Raw genomic sequence first — 22,822 nt, 5'->3', positions numbered from 1 at the left:
TGTATAATCCTAAACAGCAGGATTTCATCAGTCTCTTGGCTCCCGTGCCCACCCCACTGCAGATTTTCACCAGCAGGGTCTAACCTCAAGGATTTTCCATGGTGCACAGACTTGTCCAGATTTGTACTAATGGGGACAGTGTGTCCTAATGGTGGTAGTCAGGAGTGGGAACTGTTCTCTGCTCCCAGCCTGTAGCAATTACAAACGGCAGGGCCACCAGGGACCTAGGGTCTGCAGCTGGTTACAAAAGAACATCTCGGATGAGGTCTCAAAGTTCGGTTCTTTTCCCCTTCACTGTTTTTTTTCCAAAAGGACTAGATGAATTTAGTTCCAGGTCAACCTGTCCTTTTACCCTTTCAGCTTATCAACCTTCTGTTTCTCCCATCCCTTTTATCGCTGCTACAACAATAAGATCCTGCTTTGAGCTGTGCATTCCAATTTGCAAAGTTCCTTTCTGTACATCATCTCATTTGATCTTCCCAACAAGTAAAGATATTATTTCCATTTTACAGATAAAAACCTGAAGCTCAGGGGCTATCACTTGCCAAAGCCATAAAAATAGAACCCATAATTTTCCCTCAGATATCCCTTTCTTCCAATTTACTCCATACTAATAATTGGATCTACCAATTACTCAATGATCTGTGCCAGAAGCCTGGGTGATGCTTTTGACACTGCCTCTTCCCCAGCCTTTATCTCACCAATTGCCAAATCCTGTTATCTTTATCTCCTAAATATTCTTCTCCATCTCCACCATTGGGACTACCATCTAGGTCACATATCTTTTCCTGGAACTGATAAAAGAGTCTCCTATCTGCTCTCCCAACAACACTCTTTTTTTTTTAATATTTATTTTATTTTTGAGAGAGAGAGAGAGACAGAGAGGTGGGGAGGGGCAACAAGACAGGGAGACACAGAATCCAAAGCAGACTCTGGGCTCTGAGCTATCAGCACAGAGCCTGACGTGGGGTTCAAACTCACAGACTGCAAGATCATGACCTGAGCTGAAGTCGGATGCTTAACCAACTGAGCCACCCAGGCACCCCTCCCAACACCACTCTTTCCCTACCTCTGTCCATCTTTCATACTACGTTGAAAATTGTTGCATAAGTACAAATCTGATCATGTCATTCCCTAATTTAAAACTACTTACAAAATCCCAATTATTAGTAGTAAAAAAAAAAAAAAAAAAAAAGAAAAGAAGAAAATGCTTGACATTGCTCCCAAGCACTTCATGGTTGTGCACTGCCAACCATTTTATCATCAACTGCATCTTCATCCCCTAACTCTTAGTTTCCATCTCTTTCTCCACGTTCCAGCCACATTGACCTTCCTTCAGTTCTTCAAGTGTTCTAACCATTTCCAACCTCAGGACCTTATGCTTGCTGTTTCCTTGCCTGGAATGTTCCTCCATTCAGTCCAACATCACTTTGTTTACTTAATTTCTACTCACGCTTTGGGTGTCAGCTTAAATGTTCCTTCCTCAGAAAAACCTTCCTCAATCCTCCAGATGAGGTCAAGTTGTTCTCTTAAATATTTTCATATTTCTTCATATTTCTCCTTCATGACACATATCACACTTAGAATTCACTTATTATTTATGTAATTGTAAAAGTTACCCATTGCCACAAAAATAGTGCCTGGCAAAACTCAGTGACTTCAAACAGCAATCATATTCTCATGGATTTGCAAATCAGTTAGTTGTGGCAGAATTGTGTGTGTGTGTGTGTGTGTGTGTGTGTGTGTGTGTGTTGGGACAAAGAACAATACTAAGGATCTTAGTTCATATATGTTTGAAAATCCAGAGTTTTAGTTCTAGTTCCAGTTCTAGTTCTAGTTCTCTGAGTCTCTTGACTTGAAATCCTAATTTATGTTGTATGTTTTTGCACAAAAAGTATTTACTTTGCCACATTCACCTCTGCTACACCACATGCCATTCACTCCTATCCTTCCAATAGAGTGGCATTGCAATAGAGACTGTGATGGTTAATTTTACATCAACTTGACTTGGCCATCTGGTGCCCACATACTTAGTCAAACATTATTCTTAGTGGGGGGTGTTTTTGAGTGATATTAGCATTTAAATTGGCAGATAGAGTAAAACAGATTGCCTTCTCTGATGTGGAGGCCTCATCCAATCCACTGAAGACCTGAATAGAACAAAGTTGCTGTTCCTCTCCGGAATAAGAGAGAATTCCTTCTGCCTAAGAGCCTTCAAACTGGGAAATCAGCTTTTTTCCTGCCATCAGAAACTGAAACATCAATTTTTCCTGGGTCTTGAGCCAGGTCTCGGACTGGAACTACACCATCAGCTCTCCTGGTTGTCAGGCATCTGGACTCAAGACTGGAATCACATTGTCAACTCTTCTGGGTGTCCAGCTTATAGATTCACCCTATAGATCTTAGGACATGTAGGCCAATTTACTAACATAAGTCCCTCTCTCTCGCTATCTATAGACACACACACACACACACACACACACACCTCCTATTGGTTCTGTTTTTCTGGAGATTCCTGACTAATATAATGACCATCTCAGTTTGTGGTGATTCAGAGTTTGGAATATGTGAAGTGTGTAGGATGGATGATGGGTTTTGTTAGTCACATCCTTGGTGAGGGACAGGGACCCAACACAGGTGGGCTGGCCATCATTGCTGCAAGTCTGGCCCTGTCTAGTCTGTTTGTGTTAATATCAGGCCTCACAAAAAGCAGGATGCCTGACACAGGGTTGGGCTAAGCACACTGGAAGTGGGTGAAGTTTATCTAGTGGCCTATCCTTCTGGATCTCCTCTCACCAATTTTTCTCTGCATGTGTATTGCCTGAAACACCTAAGAAGAGAGAGAGAGTTCTGGAAGACAGGAAATCCTTGAAAATCTCAGGAATAATCACTTAAAGTAGATTCTGGTACTGTGGCATGTTCATGGACAAAGGGCATGCTTTGGGAAGCAGGGTCTTCCTCCAGGCCACACAGAAGGCAGGCCTTGTGCTCCAGGTTGGTCATTGTGGATATGGATGACCTTGAGCCACACATGGTTCCCTCAACTTAGCTGTTCGTTTGAATGACCTGGTCCTATATAAAAATATACCAATGGTTTGAAAAAGAAGAAAGAACCTTCCTGAAGCTGCAGCTGTCAGGAAGGTCATGTTTTCTGTACCCTGGCAGGAGATTGATCTGGAACTCTTGAAAAACTCCCAACAATTTAGTCTTAAATTGCTCTGAAGTGGGAGTACCTGGGTGGCTCAGTCCATTAGGTGTCCAACTTTTGATTTCAGTTGGTGAGATTCAGTCCCCCATCAGGCTCTGTGCTGACAACATGGAGCCTGCTTGGGATTCTCTCTCTCCCTCTCTCTCTGCCCCTCCCCATGCTCTCTCAAAACAAATATAAATAAATAAATAAATAAATAAATAAATAAATATTTTTAAAACATTGATCTAAAGTGAAATTCTATATTCCCTACCTTTGGCTTTACTTTCTTCTAGTCAATATTTATTCTACCATTTCCAGGATGAAGATTATTCTCTTTAGTGGAAAAGACATGGTAACTAAAACTAGTTCTGTGTTCTCATAAGGTAGAGTAGAAAAAGGAAGATTATACTAACAATAGTAGAGTTGGGTTCTGGTCCCACTTAACCACCAACTTCTCAGCTCTTTGACCTTCTTAAGGCACATAAACTCACTGCACACCATGCATAAACTGTGCACCAGCAAGGGAAGGGCACAGCCAGGGAGAGAGAGAGAATCCCAAGCAGGCTCTGCACTGTCAGCACAGAGCCCGATGCCAGGCTGAAACTCACCAACCATTTGATCATGACCTGAGCCAAAGTCAAGAGTCAGATGCTTAACCAACTGATTCACCCAGACACCCCAACAGCTGAGGCTTTTATCTGGCAATGCCCAACATCCTCTTCCTTTCATTTCTCCCACAGTTCCTACAAGATAGTGTTCAGCCCTGGTAGAGAGAATTAAGGCCAGTGCAACCATTCCCACATGATCTATCCCATCTTTCAAAAGTTGAAAGAGATTGAGGCAAAACTCACACAGGTTGGATTTTCAGCAGTCTCCCCCATTGCTTCTTCGGTGTAGAGGGAAATTTCAACACTTTAATACTTCATGTGAACACAACCATGGCAAGATCCACATCCACATCCAGCTTTTTGTTGGGATTTCTCTGTGCTAATCGATGAACTCTGTGCACAATTTAGCGTTGTCCAGCCTCATTCAGCAAGGACAGTCAGCCTGGTGCTAATAACGCCCTTGACGGCACTTCTGTAGCATGCTTCCCTTGCCTCTTAAGCCGTTACCCCTCTTCTTCATTCTAGAGCCCCGGTTGCTTATGATTACTGTCATTGTCCAGAGAAGCACAAGAACTTTGCCTGGAGGGAAGAAAGAAAGAACAAAGTGTGCAGTGCTAAAGGAAAGGGAGGAGGGAGCGAATGAGAAAACTGAAAGAGAGCAGAGGTTTGGCTGGAGCTAATGCTCTGGGGGCGGTGGCTAACAAACTCCCTGAGCCCACGAGCAATGGCAACAAAGGAAGAAAGTGCAGCCAGCTGGCTAAGTGGCCCTAGAAATCAAGAAAACTCTGGACTCATTGGTACTCAAGAGTGACCTTTAGGGTAAAGAAAAGAGAAAGGACCTTCCATCAGCCAGGCCTAATGAAAGAGTAACAGCCTCTGTTCAACAGATGGAGGGAAGAAGAGAGTGAAGAACTCTGGACATCAATCTCCAGGGTGTGGATGAAGAAGACAGCCAATCCTAGAGGAGCAGAACTGGTCAGGAACCACACGGAAGTCCATGTGGACAGCTCAGAAATGTTGCCTTTGGGTGGAGAGGGGATTAAACAGACCCAGTAACTCTGAAGCTCTGTAGAGGTAGAAGTGATAAATCTTTGCTCTGCAGAGTTTGGTCGAGTCCATTCATGTTTTCCAGATAAGTGAGTAAGGGAGAGATTGGTGCTAAGACAGTACAGAATGTCCAAGGGGGTCTTCAATTTCTTTGTCTTAGAAGCTCAAAATAAATATTAATAACATTTGAAGTGAGCCTGAAGTTACCCTGGTTTGAGCTTTGTTTAGGCCAAGGACAAATATTTGAACGAGCTTACACCAGAACATTGAACTGGAAATACTTCTGTCTATTTCAGATTTAAAACCACCCTCAGAATTAGGTTCATGTTTAGCGGGAGAAGGAGGTGGTCAGGGGTAGTAACTCTTTTCTTTGGATCTGATGCAGCCTTCACCTCTGCAGAAAAAATAATTGCTTCCCTTACAACACTTCCCATTTAAAATCTAAAATCTGATGAGAATAGAGGCCATCTATAGCTTCCTCTACTACTCAAGAAAAAGAGAGGCAGAAACCCCTATCCCATAGTCAAGGTGTGAGGTTAGACAGAAGTCTTGGAAAACGGCCCAGATGGACTGTGGCATGATGAGAGAGACTTGCAGATAACACAGGACATTTATAGGCATTCTTTCCAGAGGGGCTGCTTTCCCAGGCTCTGCCTCCTCTGACTTTGAGAGTGAGGTAAGTCCCATTCTCCACTCTAATCAAGTACTATAATCTTCCCATTAGTCTAGCACTTCTCAAAACTCTGGAAAAGCCTGTGACATGATATCTGTGTCTTGGGTGACCAGAAGTACCACCATTTTTCCCAGAAGCTGAATGGACCTAAGGAATAAAAGCAAATCCCTCTGTGAGCTCTCTCATAGCCACACAAATATTTTACATGTGAAATCAGATTAAAAATTTAAAAACATGGCTGCTTTGAAAAAAATACTTTTCAAAAGGACAGTCTTTCTGTGTTATGCTGGGGAAGGTGCAAATGAAGGTAAGAGGCTGTCCTACATATATGAGTCTTGGTTGGAAGAGGTTAGGGGCTGATTGAAGGCAAAGCAAGCTTCTCTTGGGGCTTGTAAACAATATGAATTTACTCCACAAATCTTGGGTACAGCAACTACTCATTTCTTTATTTCTCTAAATGAACTTACATCTGACTCAGCCTCCTAAATCAGCTTAGCTTCAAATCCTTTTGGGTCATTAAAAAAACAAAAACCAGGATTTATATGATCCAAGAAACAGGAAGTACCTCCTGCCTTCAGTACCTGCTGGTCATCAGGTTGATGCTCAGAGTCCAAGCCAGTGTGGTCCCTTCCAAGACTGCTCCAGTCCCCCTCCCCCAAGACAAGAAGGAAGCCCCAGGAACCCTTCATAGCTCTGAAGTACATGAACTTCCTGTTCACCCCAGACATCTCCACATTAATTCTGTCCAAGGTCCTGCCACCACCTGCCACTGTGTATAGGCAGAGCACAGGTCTTCACTCCCAAGGATCCCAACACCCCTCCTTCTTCCACTCTAGGCATCTTTTCTTGGTTTAGGCCACCCCTCCCTTCAACCTGAGAGATCCCACTTGGGATAAGCCAACTCCTCCCCTGCACAAGCCCATGCTTGTTTCTCCCCTGGGGCAAGAGAAGTCCAGCTCTCTGGAGCACAGAGTCCTGACTGTCCCCAAAGGAGGTGGGAAATACCACTCATTCTTTCAGAAGGCTCCTCTAGGCTGGGAAACAACAGGGAATGAATTCCTCAGTCAGGCTGTACAGCCATGCTCTGTATAAGGGAACTGCCTACTCCTGCCCCAGCAGTGATTTCCTGGCCTCCTTGTGCCTATAATTTGGGGAGGGAAGGAAGCCTGCAGTCTCAGCTCTATTCTCCTCATGTTCATTACACAAAGTCACTGACCCAAAGAAGCAGGGAAGGCTGGATGCAGTCAGGGCCCTTCACCCAAGCCCTGGGAGAATGCCTTTGCTGGGAGGAGGTGCCTTTTCCTAATTCACACAAAAGCACTGTGTAGGCATACAGGGAGCAGCCCTGGACCCATAAGTCTGTATGGCCCTCAGGTGTCAGGGGCTGACTGCCCTGGACAATGTAGAAGAACTGCCCAGGGCTCTGTGAGATTTAGACTTAGCACAGGAATTTCACCAGGAAAGAAGAAATGGGAAGAGACCTGCCCAGCCCAGTAGTCTGACAGGATGGGAGAGAGCCAACATGCTTGAAGGATGTCATCCACCCCAGCCATCTCTGTGGTGGGTCAGGCCAGGCCAAAAGAGAACACTTCTCCCTTGGATTGTCTCTTCCTGGAAAGCTTTTCTCCAGCTGGGCCAGCGTGCTCAGCATGCTTGGAAAACCCTGAAATAAGAACTGAGAAACCTGGGTTGTTATCTCCTTCAACCAACTTTGGAAAACAATTTTTCTTCTCCAATCCTCAGTTTCCCCATCTCTAAAGTACCAAGTCCCACATAGAGTAGTTGGACAATCACATGAAACAAGATGGATAAAATCGATATGAAAAATACAAAGAAGTACACAAACACAAAATAACAGAGTGGCGCTGTTATGTTTAAGGGTCCCGTCCTCTTCTTGCACTCTGATCTTTGCTCCTGTAATAGGTCCGACACAAAGAGAGAGTGAAGGCATCCATAAGGAAGCTATAGGAACTATTTGTTGATGCGAAACCAAAAGTCCCCCATTTCAGCTTGACAGGAGAATATAAATGAGTTCCTCCACTCTCTCAAAACTCCCAACCCCAGTTTCCAGGAGCTTCAGACAATTTGTCCATTTGGGCTGAGTCTTGTGGTGATCCTTTCCCCATCTGTCTGGAGCCACCCAGGGACAGCAGCCCATGGGGGCTGACCCTCCAGAAGCCTTCATCCTTCCCAGTCACATCTGGGCCATGTGCCCAGCTTGGGGGAGAAAAGGATCTGGGAGGAGGGGTGTTAGCACAGGGACCTGGAGGCAAGAAGGAAGGACAGCCAACCATTGGTGCCCCCTCCAGAGAAGACTTGGACTCTAAAAATAGTTTCATGATGTCAACCCCAGAACAAAGGCTTCTTTGGCTTCAGGAGTAAAAAAATTCACTTTGGAATTCGACTGAAGGCTTTGTTACAAATACTTCATATGACAGAACCTATTAATATCTCTACCTAATTGCTCCCAGTTTTGTAATCTCTGTGGCAGAAATTCCAGCCAGGTCAATTAGGGGGAGTGGATTTGCTCTATCGGGGGCCCCCCAGGTTCCTGTAAATCAAGTCATGTTGGCATTTTACCCAGCTCAGCAGCCTGTTGCTGTAACATGGTCTAAAGTCTCCTTTACCAGCCCAACCTATTGGCTTCTCATGTTGGGGAAGACAACAGGGAATTAGGGAGGGAGACAGAAAGAAATGCACTTCATGTTAAAATGAGGCAGAATCTCAGACAGCAAGCATGTTTTAGTGAATTTGCTTCTGGCTGGATGCAAGGAGTTGCTAAAAGCTCTGGTCCTATGCTTTATAAAATGTATCAATCAAAATCTGCCCCCTGGCTTTTCTTAGTGAAGCTCCAGGCCTCAGGTGGGATTGTCAGCCTCTCTCTTCTCCCACAGGAAAACCCAAGATCATCATGAGCAGAAATGATGGAAATTGAGAATTCAGAAAATGGTGGCAGGAGCATTTGACCCATAGCTCTGGCCCAACAGTACACTTCCAGAGAGAAAATTCCTTTGAATTTATATCTGTAAGGGCCTCCGCAAATATAAAAGCTTTATTAAAATGAATATGAATCATTTCCTCCATGTACCACAGGTTAGGGCTAGGTGACTGAGGATCATCTAACACCTGTTGCCCCAGTAGTCATCTGAAACAGCTAATATCAGTGAATGTAAATGATATTAAAGTTTAAGAATATTCCCAGAGTTGAGGGGGAAACAGACTACCCCCACCCATACATAGATTCAATGGCAAGTTACACACGAGCAGAGCAGAATGCATGCTCAACCTGGCCAAGCACTGTTCTTTAAATGGAACAAGATCTTATTCTTTCAAGATCTTATTCTTCTGTTGGTTTTTGTGTATTTGCTTGCTGACTTAGTTTCTTCTCTAATTAATTATTTTTAATGCATTAACTGACTCATTCATCAAGAAGTTTTTGAGGGACTCTTCGATTCCAGCTTCTATACTAAGTGCTAAGAATTCAATGAAGAGCAAAACTGGCAAGAATTCCTATCCCTCTGGTACTTACAGTCCAATTGGGTGGGGGCTGGAGAGAGAGCAGAGATCTTCAGAAGATGTGATGAGGTGCTGCGTTGTATGTGATGGCTTTTTGCTGGGGTTTGACTTTTGTTGTTGCTGTTGATATTGTTGCTGCTGCTGTTGTTGTTATTGCTGTTGCTGTTGCTGTTGTTGTTTGGAAGATGAGCATCTGAAAATGGTGGTTTGGGATATAGTTCTTTAAACTATAAGTTTTACTTGTTTCAATGACATCTCAGACTGTAACTAAAAGCTCCTCTTGGCTGAAACCACTCTAATGATCTATTCCAAATTGTTTGGAAACGTCAGGAAGATGAGTGCATAAGCTGCTGTCACCAATGTTAAGTCAGAGCTCACAAATAACCGGCCAATGACCTCTGATGCTGCACACCCATGTGCTATGGTGCTGTCTTCTTTGCCAGACTCTGCAATGGTCCCTGTGGATCGTTAGTCTGGTGATTGCCCCGAATAGATGTCTCTTCTTTTGAATAATGACATTTTCCTGGGGATTGAGCTGTATGTACTCTGGCACCAAGAACTTAGGTCTAGAATGAAAGCCAATTAGAGGTGGGGTGGGGGTGGGGTTCTGCATGAGCCCCTTCTAAATGCATTAGTTGCTAAAGTGCAATGAAGCTCCTTATAATCAGGTATGGAAACTGAAGCCTAGTTGAACACTATCTATGGTGTTTTCTACCCAACCTGGGGAGCAGCTGCTTCAGAAACAGTCCTGACCTATGTGGACTTGCTTCTTGGGGCTACAGCTAAGAAACCATCATTTAATTGGCCTTCCCAATTTAACCTGCCATTAACATCAGTCTTCCTTCTCTTCACCCGTCAGAAGCCTTTCCTTTGGGCCTCCCAATTGTCCATCCTCTTTGAGTCTCAGAGCCCAACTTCCAGGTAAGATGCTAGGTCTGGAAAAAGTGGCAGTCTAAGGGAAGGAACCATGTTGGAACAGTGATTGTTGGGAAATCACTCAGGAATGTGGGGCAGCAGGGGACTGGGCCATCTTCTAAGTTTCTAGCCCAAGGCAACATTTACCCTTCCATTGTCTGAAACTTGGAGGTGGTTTTCTATTTACCTTCTGGAGAAAATAAGTTCCAAGCCTAGAATTGGCAGGGTTCCTAAAAGCTGTTAATATTCTTCCTTCACCATTTCATAAATTTTCCTCTAATGCATCCCCTTACTAAAGCCAAACAGACGAATTTTATATTCCTCTCTCCTTCTCCTTCCTCTTTTTCTTCCTTTCTTCTCTTCTCTTTCTTCTCCTTTCTTCTCACCTCACTCTCCCCCCAGTAGGGGGAATGTGAAGGGCACATGGGCCTCAGACTTTCTGTTTATGCAAAGGAATTATTCTCAAGGCAACAATTTTCCCAACAACAATGTAATTATGAAATATTACCCAAACACATTGGGTATTATTGAATGTGCCATTTCTGGATCCTGGCCAAGGGCTTTGGCAGAAACAGGACTCAAAGGAGGAAAAGAGGGAGAAAAATTATGAACATGTCTCCCCTTCAGTCCTGCTGTTGAATTAAACCACATGTAAGTTTTTCTAGAAGAGTACGCAGAAAGGAACAGCTCCAAAGCACATGTTTCAGAGGAGAGGTCTTGTCTCGGGGATTTTGAAAATTAGTGGCTGAAACAATATAACATGAAGTTCAGGAGCATGTGGAAGTTATTAAGTGCTATTGCCATGTACGGTAAGGGTTGTTAATCAGCACCTTACTACTGGCTACTTAGAGATAGGATTTGAGTAAACACGGAATTGTGCTCAATAACTATACCAGAGATTGTGAGGACCCTGGTCGACAGGGGTAACATTCATCTTCAGAAAAGAGTTGGGGTTAATGACGTGACAAATCCCTCAGTAAAATAAACCCTAGAGGGAGAGCAGAGCTGAAACCGCATCGACAAGGTTGTAATTGTATATGCCTGGGGCTCAGAGGAGTCTCTGGCATTTCTTCCTGCCTCTAGTATCATGACATCACAAAGAAGCACCCGAAAAACTAGGGTGTGTTCAGCCCTCTTATATTTCAGTCATTCATTCATTTGTTCATTTATAAATGTATTCATAAATTTATTTATAACTTTTTTAACGTTTATTTATTTTTGAGAAAGAGACAGAGAGAGACAGAGTGTGAGCAGGGGAGGGGCAGAGAGAGAGGGAGACACAGAATTGGAAGCAGGCTCCAGGCTCTGAGCTGTCAGCCCAGAGCCCGATGTGGGGCTTGAACCCACAAACTGTGAGATCATGTCCTGAACTAAAGTTGGACGCTTCACTGACTGAGCCACCCAGGTGCCTCATTCATAAATTTATTTAAATGATAGCTATTGAGTAACTACTATGAACACATACTATAGATTTTATAAAGATCTGGTCCCTACTCTGAAAAGAATTATTACTTAGTGAAAACAGAAAACTTATAACTACAACAAGCTAAATTAACAACACAAAACAAAACAAAAATGAATAAATATATATATGTGTGTGTGTGTGTGTGTGTGTGTGTGTGTATAATGTATGTAAGTACATAATAATTCCAACCAGAAACTTCCAGGGACTTTAGAGGAGGAAGGCAAGAGCACTGTCATCCAGGTAAAATGAAAGGCATGGAATATTATTTGGGCTACTGATGGGCGGAAGAGAGGAGTCATTCCACAGCAGATAAACCAGTTTCATAGTGGTGGTGAAACCCTTCCTTTTTTGCTCCATTCATACGTAAAAGCCATGTAAGAGCTCTGCCATCAAGGACAGGACTGGCCGGATGACCTTGACATTGATGAGAGCTGCCAGAAAGAATGGCCAGAGAAAGTGTTAATCAGTCAGTTCAGTGTCCGACTTTGGCTTAGGTCATGATCTCATGGCTCGTGAGTTAGAGCCCCGCATCAGGCTCTGTGCTGTCAGCTCACAGATCAGAACCTGGAGCCTGCTTCGAATTCTGTGTCTCCCTCTCTTTCTGCCCCTCCCCAGCTCGCTCTGTCTCTCTCTCTTTCTCTCTCTCTCTCAAAAATAAATAAAAGTGTTAGGGGTGCCTGGGTGGCTCAGTTGGTTAAGCGTCTGACTTCGGCTCAGGTCATGATCTCACTGTGAGTTCAAGCCCCGTGTCAGTGTCTGTGCTGACAGCTCAGAACCTGGAGCCTGTTTCAGATTCTGTGTCTCCCTCTTTCTCTGACCCTCCCCCATTCATGCTCTGTCTCTCTCTGCCTCAAAAATAAATAGACGTTAAAAAAAGTTTTTTAAATAAATAAATAAATAAAAGTGCTAAAAAAATTAAAAAAAAAAAAAAAGAATGGCCAGAGATGGTTAAGTTAAAATAAGGCCATTATGGATACCCTAATCTACTTTGGGTGGCGTCTTTATAAGAAGACATCAGAACACACAGAGACACACCAGAGGAGCACACACACAGAGATGACCATGTAAACAAGCAGCAAGAAGGAGGCCTTCTGTAGGCAAAGAGAAAGACCTCAGGAGAAACAAAATCTGCTGACACTTTGATCTTGGACTTCTGGTCTTCAGAACTGTGAGAAAATAAATTTCTGCTACATAAGCCACCTAGTCTACAGTATTCTTATGGCAACCCTAGCAGACCAAAACATATGACTTATCATTTCATCTGTTAATGTAAATAACATGAATAGATTTTAAAATGTTAATCCATGAATGTATTCCTAGGATAGACTAAAGTTATTTAGAATATATTTTTAATAGATTTTACTTAGGATTTTTACACCTATATTCCCAAGTGAGATTGGTCACAATTTCCTTACTTATATGTTTATTATTTTGTTTTGTTGTTAAAGATAAAGGGATATTTACAAAATGAATTGAAGATCATTCTGCTTTTAGTAGCATTTAGTAGAATTTAGTAGAATAGCATTTAGTAGAATTCACCTAATCCTGTGGGGAGAAAGAAAGATAGGAAAGAATAGATTTTTTTTAAACACTGATTCAACTTTTATAAAGATTATAGGTGTATTCAGTTTCTATATTTCTTTTTGAGACAGTTTTATTAAATATATTTTCTGGGGATTTTTAAGTTTTGTCTAGGATCATTATACAAGAATCAATTACATTCACAAATAGCAGAAATGTAATGTTGGAAGACTTTTAAAATATACCATAATGACATCACAAAATATTAAGTGCCTAGAAATAAATCTAACAAAATATATGTAAGATTTTAAATGACAGATGATAGATAGACAGATAGATAGATGACAGAGAGAGAGAAAGAAGGGGGGGGCAAGCTAGAAGCACTTTCAGGATGGTGGCAATAAGAACCTCTGAAATCTAGTCCATTGGAGAAAAAAAATCATAATTAACCTATTCAGAACTCTGGAAATCAACTAAACTTTGCACTAAATCAGAGGATCCTTTAATTCAAGAAAAACAATTGAATCTCAAGAACAATTTCTTGTTCCATGTCATTTTAAATTGCTCTAATCCTATCCATGTCTTCCAGCCCTCCTGTAGCTTTAAAGGCAATAGTCTCACAAGTATGCTGACTGTGAAAACCAGAAGCCTAGAAGTCACCAGAACTAATTTGGAGCTCCTCAAAAGCCCCATCCTCAGAGAATTGTCATCATTTGATATGTCTGGCAGTTTACTGAAAAGCTCTTTTTTCAGAAATTGTCTTTATTTGACTGCATCAGAGCTCTCTGTGTGCGAATAGCCTTATCCAGGACATTTGTCAAAAACAGTCAGTGACAATTGTTCAAAATTGCAGCTGCTTAAGGCAATGTTACCAGTCGTGAGTAATAATAAGCAAATGAAAAAATTTTAAATAAATATTGAATAATTAGATGTCTACAGAGGGCTTTGAAAAGATCCAACAAATTCCTAGAGTTTAGAAAGCCACATGCATATATAGGACTGTACATAAGCCCAGGAAAGGCTGGAGAACACCCTAATCTCTCACCTCTGGTTGACTTTGAAGTTCTGTGAAAGCAGGAAGAAAAAGCTAAGGCAAAGTTGTAAACTGCCCATGGGAGCATTGAAATTTGTCCCAAATACACACATAGAGTCCCACAACAAAGGTTGGAGACTAATTGATTTATGGCATTTAAGGAAATCTCTGTCCAATCATTAAATTCTCACTAAACTAACCCAGCCAAGAATTCAGTGGCCACATATGATAGAGGGTAAAAGGTTTACAGAATTAGTTCAGGCAAGTCACTAAACAAACAGAAACAACAAATACTAACAATAACCAAACGATAACCAAGCGTTGGAAGGGGAGTGAACTTGAATTCCAAAGTTACTACATTACTTTATTTAAAATACCCAGTTTTCAACAACAAAACACAAGATATGTAAATAAACAGAAAAGTATAGGCCATAAACAGGAGAGGCAGTCAATAGAAATTGTCCTTGATGCGCCCCAAACATGAGACTTAATAGACAAAGACTTTAAATCAGCTACTATAAATATGTTTAAAAAACTTCAAAAACCACATTTAAAGTAAAAAGAAAGTATGAGAATACTCTCATCAAATAGAAATTACCAATAAACAATTAGAAAATGTTTAAAAAACCAAATAGAAATTCCGGAGCTGAAAAGTAAAACAACTGAATAACAAAAATGGAAAAATTCATTAGAGGGACACAGACCAGATCTGAACTGGCAGATGAAAGAATCAGTAAACCTGAAGATAGATTAAGATTATCCAGTCTAAGGAAGAGAAGAAGAAGAAGAAGAAGAAGAAGAAGAAGAAGAAGAAGAGGGGGAGGGAGAGGGGGAGGGGGAGGGAGAGGGGGAGGGAGAGGGAGAGGGGGAGGGAGAGGGAGAGGGGGAGGGAGAGGGAGAGGGGAAGGGAGAGGGGAAGGGAGAGGGGGAGGGAGAGGGAGAGGGGAGGGAGAGGGAGAGGGGGAGGGAGAGGGAGAGGGGGAGGGAGAGGGAGAGGGAGAAAGAGAAGAAGGAGAAGGAGAAGAAGGGGAAGGGGAAGAAGGAGAAGAAGGGGAAGAAAGAGAAGGAGAATGAGGAGGAGGAGGAAGAGGAGGAGGAAAAGGAGAAGAAGAAGAAGATGATGATGATGGAGGAGAAGAAAAATGAACAGAATCTTACAAGCCTGTGGGACCCTCTCAAGTGTACCAACCTACATATTATGGGAATGCCATGAAAGAGACAATGATAGAAAAAAATAATTGAAGAAATAATAGTTTAAAATTTGCCAAATTCAATGAAAAGTATAAAACTGTGTACCCAAGAAGTTTGACAAACTCCAAATGGGATAAATTGTAAGACATCTATACATAGACACATTATAGTCAAATGATTGAAAGATGAACACAAAAAGAAAAGCTTGAAAACAGCAAGAAAAAAGCTATTTGCCATATGTAAGGAATTACAAATAAGATTAATAGCTGACTTCTCCTCAGAAGCCATGTAGATTAGAGGCAGTAGGATAAAATATTCAAAGTGCTGAAAGAAGAATGCCAACCAAGAAATCCATATCCAGTAAAAGTATCCTTGAGAAGTTAAGATATTCTCAGATAAACAAAAACTGAGAGATTTTGCCACTAGCAGACCTGCCCTACAAGTATACTTATAGGACACCTTCAGGCTGAAATGAAAGGATATTAGACAATAACTCAAATCCACTTAAAGAAATAAAGAGCATTGGTAAAGGTAACTACATAGGCAAATAAACGTATTTCTTGCAATACTTTTCTTCTCATGGCAAATCTAAATGAAACTAGAAAAAAAAAAAGCAAACTATATCCAAAGCAAGCAGATGGAAGGAAATAATAAAGATAAGAGCAGAAATAAATACAGAATAGAAAAATAATAGAGAAAAATCAATAAAACCAAAGTTGGTTCTTTGAGAAGACCAACAAAATCGACTAATCTTTAGACTAACCAAGATCTTAAAAAAATAGAAAAAGACTCTAATTAGTAAAATGAGGGGGGGAAGAGGGGACACAACTACCAAATGAACAAATAAAAAGAATGATAAAGGTATATTATGAACAATTGTATACCATCAAATTACATAATCTATATGAAATAGACATAGTCCTAGGAAGACATAAACTACCAAAACTGACTCAAAAGGAATAGAAAATCTGAATCTGAACAAAATGATAGCAAGAAAGGAGATTGAACTACTAATCAAAAACTCCCCACAAAGAAAATCCTAGACCCAGGGGGCTCCATTGGTGAATCCATCAAATATTTAAATAGACCAATTTTTTTTATGTTTATTGACCTTGTATTGGGTACAGTTTCTTAGATATGACACCAATAGCACAAGTGACAAAAGAAAAAATAGATAAATTAGGCTTTACAAAAGTAAATATATTTGTGCTTCAAAGAAAACTTGAACTAGTAAACCAGCATTCATAGCAGCATTATCCATAACAATAAAAATAGTAACAACGTAAGTGTCCATCAATTGATGAATTGATAAACAAAATGTGGTATATTCATACAATGGAATATTATTCGTCCATAAAAAAGAATGAAGGACTAATACATCATGGATGAACCTTAAAAACATTATTCTAAAGTAAAAGATGCCAGACACGAAAGGCCACATAGTGAAAAACTCCATTGATATAAAATGTCCAGAATAAGCAAATCTATACAGACAGCAAATAAATCGGAAGTTGCCGGGGGCTGGAAACAGGGTAGGGAGAGGGAGAGTTGGGGAGTGACCACTTATGTGTATGGGATTTCTTTTGGGGGTGATGTGAATGTTCTAGAATTAGTAGTGATGGCCGCACAGCTCTGGGAACATAAACTACTGAATTGCACACGTTAAAAGGATGAGTTACATGGTATGTGAATTATATGTCTAATGTTTTAAAAAACAAGAAAAACATTAAAGACATGGGTATATGAAGAGAAACATAATGACCATGGCTTATAAAATCAGTATGTGAAACATAATAATTTCACCCAAATTATTTTATAGAGTCAATAAAATACCAGCCTAAATCTTAATGTTTTTTTTTTAATTTTTAATGTCTATTTCTTTTTTATAAAGAGAGATAGAGAAAGAGAACGACAGTGTGCAAGCAGGGGAGGAGCAGAGAGAGGGAGACACAGAATCTGAGGCAGGCTCAGGCTCTGAGCTGTCAGCACAAAGCCCGATGTGGGGCTTGAACCCATGAACTGTGAGATCATGACCTGAGCTAAGCCGGTCGCCCAACCCATTGAGCCACCCAGGCACTCCTCAATGTTGTTGTTTTTTTAATGGACTTAAAAATCTAATTCTAAATATTATATGGAAGAACTTGCAGTCAAGAATAGTCAAGGGTATTTTAAAGAATGAACTGAAGATGGAGGATTGCTCTACAGCTGTGAAAACTTACTTTCAACTATATAGCCCTCAGAAGCTAGGAAAAGATAAATAAAATGGGTCAAATTCCTGAAGAGAGAATCTGAGAAAAGGAAAGCCAAATAATCAATCAATATATGAAAAATTCTCAACCACACCAGTAATCCAGAAAATAAAAATTCAAACCACAGTGAAACACCATTATATACTTACAAAATTGCAAAGATTAATATCTGACCATATGGTATGAATTGGCAGTAATATGGAATGAGGGAATTCATACCCTGCTTTCAGGAGCTTAATTTGCACAGCCACTTTATAGCTTGATTTACCACTCTACAGTCAAGTTGAAGATGTGCATACTCTGCAACCCAGCTATTACATTTCTATGAATATAACAGAAGAATTGCAAAATATTTTTTAACAGCACTATTTGTAATAGGGAAAACTGGATATAGTCTACATTTGCATCAATAGGGAGATTCCTGTCTTGTTTGCTTAGACTAGTGTCAGACACATGGTATTGCTCAATAAATATTTGTTGAATCAATAAATCAATGCAAAAGTTAGGCAAGCTTGCAGAAAGACATTCCCAAAGACATTCCATTTATCAGAAATCTAAGTTGGGAAAAGAAATTTTGGTAGAACTTTCAGCACTGTCTCTCAGGCTAGTCTAGTCTGGGATTCACCTCCTCAAGGTCCAGGAGTTTGTGATTTATCTCAACAAATCAAAGTGAAAGGAAAGTGAAGGGAAAGGAAAAGAGTGAAAGGAAAGAGTCTTTCACTCCTCATTTTTCTGCTTCATTTTACCTCTACCAAAAAGAGCCTTTGCAGCCTCCTGGAAAAAGAATGTTGTCCCAAAACAGTAGCCCTTATCACCTATGGGGAAAAATATTTTTCACCAAAACATATGCTCACCAAACTAAACATGTTTTATAAAATTTAACATAATTATATATACTCTTTTTTATGGAAGTATACTTAACATACAGTGTTATATTAGTTTCAAGTATACAACGTAATGACTCAACAATTGTATTCATTACTCAGTGCTCACCATGATAAATGCAGTCACTATCTGTCACCAACAATGCTACTACAATCTTACTGACTATATTCCCCATGCTGTACTTTTAATCTCCCTAACTTATTTATTGTATAACTGGAAGTTTGTACCTCTTAATCCCCTTTACTGATTTCACCCTCCCGCTATCCACTTCCCCTCTGGCAACCACTAATTTTCTCTGTATTTAAGAGTCTGGTTTTTTGTTTGCTTGCCTCTGCTTCTGTGGCTGTTTGTTTTGTTTCTTAGGCTCTGCATATGAGTGAAATCATATGGTATTTGTCTTTCTCTGACTTCTTAATTATGCCATCAGGTGTCAGTACTACTGATGCCATATTTGTCAACAAGTCTGAATGAATCATGTGAGATGCTGATAGTTGGAGCCTTGGGGCTCTGCAGATTCCAAGTCCAATCAGAAAACTTCAGTGGGAATATCAATGCTAGAAGACCTCCCTGACCCATTCCTTCAGGATGATTAACTGTAATTAGCTGCATAAAATCTCTGATCCCAGTGTCTCAAACTGGGTGTAGAGAGAAGCTATCTGATGAAATTCAAACCATTTATAAATGATCACCATGAGCTATCTTCCTACAAAGGATTCTTTCTGTGTGAAATCACATTGATAGAAAGCTTGGCTCTGTTATAAGCAGGTTATCCAGGAATTCTTCACATGAAGGAATTGGCTAGAAGCTCTGTTTGGTGGTCTAGATCTAATCTTGAGATTGCGAATAAGGAGAGGAATGGAGTATGTGCCAGGCTAGTCAAGGGAAGTGAGCAAGAAGTCTGGGACAATCAATCATCCATATTTCTTGCTCAGGGATCATATCTGGGATAGAATATTTGGGTTTTTTCCTGCCTCTCTCCAGATAGCTCCTGATTGTGGCTGACTATAGCTTCTGCTGCATCAATCATAAATCTAAGCCAGTTAATTGCAAATCGCTGGTGACCAGACATTATGATTTCTGACTCAATGTATCACTGAATTGTCTCCATTGTTTCTCAAAGTCTTTAATCAAATAGTCTTACTACAACTACAAAGGTATTACAGATATTCAATGAATTGTTGAAGGGGACTAGCCAAGAAAACTTGTCTGGTTTCTCATTTCAGATTTAACAACCAGGGTCATTCTTCTTGAACTACTAAAAAGGAAACATCTCGAATCTTGCCTATTATTTTCAGTCAGATGTAGATGAGAACTTACTTATAACACAATTAAGAATGCATACAGAATGCTTCTTAATGATGCTCTTTTTTGCACCTACTTTATTAGCACTTTTTCCCACTAACATTGGCACTGTAGGAACCATGGAATTTGAATCAGACAGACCAATGCAGCACTACCAGAATAAAAGCTATCTACAGAGTATCTGAGCTCCCACTATTTTTTAAGTACTTTAAATTTTTTTCAAAGTCTTATTTTCAAGCAATCTCCACACCCAACGTGGGGCTTGAATTCACAGTCCCATGATCAGTTGCCCCATGCTCCACCAACTGAGCCAGCCAGGTGCCCCAGTTACTTCAGATAATTTATCTCTAATCCACACATCAATACAACATAGGTTCTCCATCCCCATTTCCTCAGGAAAGGAAATGAGCTCAGAAAGATTAATTTACCCATGGTCATACAACTACTAAGTAGAATTACAATCCAAATCCAAGCCTGTCTTTCTCTAAAACTCATTGCATTAAGCATAGCATTTTTCAAAATGGCAGTTATAGTATCTCTTTTTTAAAAATACATTGTGCTCTTTTTTTAATTTTGTTTATTTAGAGAAAGAGAGAGAGAGAGAAAGAGAGAGAGGGAGGGAGGGGCAGAAAGAGAGGGAGAGAGAGAGAATCCCAGGCAGGCTCCCCACCATCAACACAGAGCCTGATGCAGGACTTGAAGTCATGAACCATAAGATCATTACCTGAGCTGAAGTCAGACGCTTAACCAACTGAACCACCCAGGTGCCTCTCATAGTCTCCTTTTGAAGAAACTACTCAACCCACTCCACCCATGTGGGGAGTAAACCTAAGATGCTTTCTTGTATGTGTTGCCCTGCTGTGAACAGGTTTTTGGTGTCTTTGGACAAGCTGATTGGAGCAAGGGTGAGCTCTTGCCCCCTAGGTTGACCAGACTGGCCAGTCTATAGGTTGAACAAGGGTCTATGAGCAAAGATCATTGCCCAGGAAGGATAATGATGATTCTTTTGACCCAATAAAATTCTCTTTCTCTTGGACTTCAACAGGAGATACATAGAAAGAGAGTCAATAGCTAGGTTTGGAGGAGGAGGAAGGGCACTTAAAAACACACAGAAAGAAGACAGGCCATGGGGGCCAAGAGAATGCAGAGTAAGCCAAAGATCTGAGACAACAGAATAAAACACATGTGGAGAATAGAGGATGAGATAATCAGAGTTGGTAGTCACCTGCATGCTAAAAGCAGAGACTAAGACACATGAGTCACTATAATAATTGTAAGGGACCAATAAATGTCAAGGTGGAAGGAGGGGATGGGTGAAAATAACTTAGCAACTACAGCTGCATTTTTCCAGTTCCCAAACTAAGCTCCTGTGTCTTTGAGACCAGCTATGCAGCTCTGTGTAGGGATACTGTGACATTCCTGCCTCCCTTATTGCATACATATCCTTGCTCTAAGTCTCCATTCCTTGAAGTCACTGAGAAATCAAAGGAGGTAAATACATGTGCATGCCCTCTTTGCCTTACATCTTGCTCTTCTCCATGTTGAGCAACTGGAAAGTTGTCTTCTGCTCTTGCTGTATCCTGGCCAGGGGAGCAGTACCTCTCCTAAGCTGGCTGAGTCCTGAGCCCTCATTGGCACCTCTCCTGTCTCAGAGGAGACCTCTGGTCATAACCTTTGAAAGGCAGACCCATAGAATGTTCACATAATACATAGACAGCCTTAATACAGTGCTGAAAGGTTTAACTAATGGAAAAGGGATAAGGTGGCTCCACTTTATGCTTTTTGTTTCTTTCTGGGACTGTGGGCACCTGTTCCCCTGGGGTTACTGAAGTTGTGTGCTTCAGGAATACATGTTCAGCGCATTTTTCCTGAATGTATTGCTATACTTGAAGGTCTGGTTGCTCACTAAGTGTTCCTTGCTACTCTGATGTAGCCAAAATTAAGGAGAGGATTTCCTAATCAGGAATAAGGTTGAGAGAAGGGTCCAAAACTCCACTTGAGACCCAGGGGAAAAAAAGAGAGTTTATTAAAGAATATGCACATGCTCCTCCTAACAGCTTTGGGATCTGCCTCAGAAAGAGATGAAGAATCCTCATTTGCCCTGACTTGAGTCAGAAAAGTCTGCCAGCAGCATGCTCTGGCACAAAGGACCAGGCACGTGGTTCAAACTTTCTTTGAACATCAAAGAGCCCATGGTCTTCTGGGTGACCTTGGAAAAAGGAAAGGGAAACAGGGAAGCTTAGACCCCGTGTTGATAGTATAAAGATCAAAAGGGACCCAATGGGACATAATGCTTCCCTTTATCTCCTGACTCCAAGAGTGTTCAAACTGCCCGCCATGCCCTGAAGCTGGGGAATTAGGAAGGAATTGAAGTGTCTTTCTTCATTTAGGGAGACAGAATAATGCAGAAATTATACCTCATCCTAAGAAAAGCCTCCTGAGGGATTTTCACTTTCCCTGGTCTGGGCACAGCTTTTTCTTCTGAGAAGTTTCACTTTATAATCACATCTGCTTGCCCCCTTCTCCAGTACCCCTGTCTCCCTTCTCCAGTACCCCTGTTGCTTTGATTCTGTTGGGACTTAGTCCCCAGCACAGTGCATGGCCTAGAGATGGCACTAATGAGTATTTACAGAACAAAAGAGTAATACAGGAATGAATGAGGGTCAAATGTCTTGTTAGAGGGGCAATTTAGTAACAATCATTCTGCTTTCAGCATTTCACCCTTGTGCCCAACGTCAGTGAATATATGCCATATACCAACTGTGTGCTTGTGCTTATGAGGAGGCAAGAAAAGCTTTAGACACAGAACCTGTACTCAGGAGCCCTCAGTTTACCTAAAGAGACAACATATGGACCCAATCACAGAAACGTGTGTGGATTCTCAAACTACCACTGAGGGAGCACTAGTTAAAACTGTGTTTCCCAAGGCCCACTTCTCAGGGTTCCTGATTCAGATAGGACCCCAAAATTTAAAATTTGAGCCAGCTCTTCATATAACTCAGAGATTGCTATAAAGGAATCCACTCTTAGAGAAGTACTTACTTATAGGGAAAAACAGATTAATTAAGCAGGCATTGAAGACCTTGCCTGGTCTTTTCAGTGAAATATCCCATTAGTCTTAAAAACTTCTGCAGCCTCCCTTCTGCCCCCACTCCATATTTCACTGGTGACTCAGAGCTCTAGGACTCATGCATGGCCCACTTAGGTCTCAGGGGAGGTATTTCTGG

The 22,822-nt window shown here is 41.1% G+C and overlaps 1 long non-coding RNA gene across 1 annotated transcript in view; it reads right to left on the bottom strand.

Moving 5' to 3' along the window:
* LOC131506699 (uncharacterized) overlaps positions 1-22,822 on the bottom strand; it is a 47,317-nt gene that overhangs the window by 3,514 nt on the left and 20,981 nt on the right. The window contains exon 2 of the long non-coding RNA XR_009259098.1: positions 4,042-4,377. This is a non-coding gene — a long non-coding RNA (uncharacterized LOC131506699). The remainder of the gene's footprint in view (positions 1-4,041; positions 4,378-22,822) is intronic.

Source organism: Neofelis nebulosa, chromosome 3, assembly GCF_028018385.1.
Source record: "Neofelis nebulosa isolate mNeoNeb1 chromosome 3, mNeoNeb1.pri, whole genome shotgun sequence".
Classification (NCBI taxonomy): Eukaryota; Metazoa; Chordata; class Mammalia; order Carnivora; family Felidae; genus Neofelis; species Neofelis nebulosa.
The sequence above is the reverse complement of the archived record's forward strand: the minus strand, read 5'-3'. Positions and strand labels throughout refer to the sequence as shown.